The sequence below is a fragment of the Diabrotica virgifera genome, chromosome 6 (assembly GCF_917563875.1).
Source record: "Diabrotica virgifera virgifera chromosome 6, PGI_DIABVI_V3a".
NCBI lineage: Eukaryota > Metazoa > Arthropoda > Insecta > Coleoptera > Chrysomelidae > Diabrotica > Diabrotica virgifera.
The window spans coordinates 123,397,035-123,401,284 of NC_065448.1; the positions used below are offsets into that span (position 1 = coordinate 123,397,035).

The 4,250-nt window shown below is 30.4% G+C and overlaps 1 long non-coding RNA gene across 1 annotated transcript; it reads left to right on the forward strand.

Annotated features, from left to right (window-relative positions):
- Positions 1-2,139: 2,139 nt before the first annotated feature.
- LOC126885991 (uncharacterized) lies at positions 2,140-2,951 on the forward strand. Its single transcript, XR_007698528.1, has 2 exons — positions 2,140-2,273; positions 2,843-2,951. It is a non-coding gene; the product is annotated as an uncharacterized LOC126885991 (long non-coding RNA).
- Positions 2,952-4,250: the final 1,299 nt, after the last annotated feature.

Sequence of the window (4,250 nt, forward strand, 5' to 3'; positions counted from 1 at the left end):
CCAGAAGATATGACCAACAATACAGTCTATTTTCTTGCGAACACATAACCAAGGATTTTCACTGTGCAAACTAAATTTAAAATATCGAATTACTTTTTTTGATTCCTTTTTTAAATTGTTTAAAATACCTACGTCTTTCATTTTCAATAATCTCATTTTTTTCTTCAAAATTATACAAGGAGAATTACTTTTTAAGTAGTTGATCGATTACGCAGCGACACTCATCCATGGTTAATTGCACACACACTTTTTATAGGTACTGTAACCAAATTTAAATCTGGTAACAGGGCTACTGATATACACAGCGCGCTTACGCCGCGCGCTGTCGCTCCTTCAAAATTTTCAGACACTAGCCGGTCCCGAGCCACAGCGAGGATATAACCATTGCATTGTAACCATAAATGAGACTGGTAACAGTATAATAAAGTGCAACTGAGTCACATAAACTCGCCAATATTTTCGTGTGTCTACGAGTAGTTGGCTATTTACTGAATTAGTTACTATTAACACATAATATAATAATATATTTCTATTGGTAACAATATGGGAAAATGGAATTATTCATCGTCATAAAATATTTATTTGCAAGATTTTTAACTGTTACCAATGGTAACAGTGGTTACATGGACGCTTCGCCAGTGGTGACGTCATAAACTGTTTTTCAAAAGTGGAAAATAGTTATTTATGAAAGAGTTCGTGAAGTATGCTTTTTGCGAACGCACGCGATTTTTAGAGCACGAGAGACAACGGAGGGAATGCTATAAATTGCGTAAGTTCGCAAAAAGTACTTCACGCACAGTTTCATACAATATTTTATCTACGATAAACAAATAAAAAAAAACTCTATCTCTTCGTCACTGGAATTCATTTCTATTCTACAACTTTTAGAACTTTGACATTTAAAAATTCTAACTACTTTCAAACCACAAAACTGTCAAAACTTTTGTTGTAATTCATTTTCATTGCTCATATTGTCAACACCATGACAACGCGAAAGTTAAGGATTGTCACCATGACAACGAGAAAGTTAAAAACAGTGCGAAAAAGTAAGTCCCATTTAAAATACATTGTTACTTCACGCACTGCTATCTATAATGACAGTTTTCACAAACTAAAAACTTATACATAATATGACATAGAGTAGATAAATTTAATTTAATTAAGTAAAATTGTGATATTCTTTTTCTCATGATTATCTTTCAGTGCGTCACAGTTTTTCGATTTCTCTCTAACGCATTAAATTGTATGTGACAGAAAAAAAGGCACGTCTGTGAATACTTTGGTAATTATTCTAGTTCGGTGATTATTCTAGTTGTCGATAGATGGCGCCATAATCAAAAAAGAATTATTTATTAAATAAAATAATAATATTATCAATATAATCAGTACAATTTATAAGACTATACAAATGGAAGAAAATACCATTTTATAAATGCAATAGACACGATTGATTTGGTTTTATTCCAAATTGAAAATAAAATTTGACAACTGTCAGATTTAACTAAAATGTCACGTTAGAATAAATGTCATAAATGTGTATTATCACGGACTTACCTTTTTTTCTATAATTTGTGACGCACTGAAAAATGTTCATGAAAAGGAGAATATTGTGATGAATGAATATCGTTGAATTATCTAAAAAGTATTTAAAAATCCAGTGGTATTTAATGCATGGTTGGTTGCATATGTTTCAGGAAACTAATTATTGATAGAATAAGAAAATACTATTAATATCTGAAAATAATTGTGTGAAGTTTATAATGAAATCAGAACTGATATCAAAAGAGGAAAATATCGTTGAAAGATATGTAAGTGTCTTAAACAAAATAGCTATTTGTATAACAAGGGAGGAAAGTGCTACTTTTCCTCCCGAGAATGAAGTTTACTTACGCCCGACGCGTAGCGGAGGGCAGTAATCACTCAAGGGAGGAAAAGGCACTTTACTCCCATGTTATACATATGGTTTTTCCACCTTCCTCAAATAACAAGTCATTTTTTCATTTTTACTTAATTTATTTATGTAACTAACCAACAAAATTTATTAGAACTAAAACTAACAAGTACATACAATATAACTGTCAACTGTCAAATATAAGTCAAATTAATAATGTAAACATTGTTAAATCAAAATAACTATTTACTGTTTTTTACCATTCTGCAAAATACAGAGTGTTTTATAAATAAACGTTAAAATGTATAGAAACTTACGTAATAGAAAATAGATATTGTACAGGGCGTCAATAAGTTACATTTCATGAATGAAATACCATGACGTCACTTTTACTTTTCCTCCCTAGGGAGGAAAAATATTTTCCTCCCTAGGGAGGAAAAGTATAACTTTGCTCCCTACAATCAGGTCCGGAAAAGTATACTTTCGGTAGAGGTAGGTGGAAATAGCTATTTGTATAACAAGGGAGGAAAGTGCTACTTTTCCTCCCGAGAATGAAGTTTACTGCCCGACGCGTAGCGGAGGGCAGTAATCATTCAAGGGAGGAAAAGGCACTTTACTCCCATGTTATACATATGGTTTTTCCACCTTCCTCAAATAACAAGTCATTTTTTCATTTTTACTTAATTTATTTATGTAGGTAACTAACCAACAAATCTTATTAGAACTAAAACTAAAACAAGTAGGTACAATATAACTGTCAACTGTCAAATATAAGTCAAATTATTAATGTAAACATTGTTAAATCAGAATAACAATTTACTGTTTTTTACCATTATGCAAAATAAGGAGTGTTTTTAAATAAACGTTAAAATGTATAGATACTTACGTAATAGAAAATAGATATTGTACAGGGCGTCAATAAGTTATGTTTCATGAATGAAATACCATGAGGTCACTTTTACTTTTCCTCCCTAGGGAGGAAAAATATTTTCCTCCCTAGGGAGGAAAAGTACAACTTTGCACCCTACAATCAGGTCCGGAAAAGTATACTTTCGGTAGAGGTAGGTGGAAAAATTATTTTCCTTGATTGTAGAAACCTGAATGTAAAATTTTTTTAAGCTGCATATTGAACTATTGAAAGTTTAGATTTGAATATTAGGAATATTGATAAATGTTAAGATATTCTAGCAAAATTAATTAAATATTGATAGCTGAGATTTTATTTTTAATTTTAATATTCATGAAAAACAGAGTGCGTAGGTGAAAAATGTAGAAATTCAAACGTAGTCATACCCGAAAAGATCAGGGATTCTATTTGTGAACTAAATGTAGTGGGTGAGAGAATTATTATATTAAGTGAAAATACTGAAATAATGAGATGAAAGAGGTATGAATTAAAAATAAGGGTATTTTATATGTATTTTATATTTTATATTTTATAAATAAGTATATGTTAAATGTGAACATTTGAAATTGAAATATGGTTGGTTGCAAATGTATCAGGAAATCAATAGATAAATAAGAGAAGACTGATGAAATCTTAAGAACTGTTATTAAATGATGAATATTGAGTTAATGGAAATGTATATATTTAACCAAAACATTTTTCTTTATAGTAGAGGCCTGAATGGGAAACGTTTGCCAACTGTTAAACTATTGAAAATTTAGATTATAAGTAGTATTATATTGATAAATGTTGAGATACTGGAGTAAAATTAATTGTTGATAGCTGAGAATTTATTTTTAATTTTAAGGTGATACAGTAGCGATCAACAGGTAGCCAAAACGCGTTCCAAGATTGCGGCTGTAGTTTTGAATATTTTTTCGAGATATTTGGCACACGTATTCTTAATATAATAAAGAATGGCGGTACAGAGCCCAATTTGAAAAACATATTAATATGTGGAAATTACTCTGTAATTAAATACAATATTAAAAAAACGAGCCTCTACCGCCATTAAGAAGAACAAAAAAATACACTTTCTTCAAATAAACTTTTTTATCCGATGCCTAGATTTTGTGTCATTTTGGAACTACTAAAATGTTTTATTTCATTAGTACTTCCAAAATGACACAAAATCTAGGCATCGGATAAAAAAGTTTATTTGAAGGAAGTGTATTTTTTTGTTCTTCTTAATGGCGGTACAGGCTCGTTTTTTTAATATTGTATTTAATTACAGAGTAATTTTCACATATTAATATATTTTTCAAATTGGGCTCTGTACCGCCATTCTTTATTATATTACGAATACGTGTGCCAAATATCTCGAAAAAATATTCAAAATTACAGCCGCAATCTTGGAACGCGTTTTCGCTACCTGTTGATCGCTACTCTTTCCTCTTAATAGTAATGAAAACA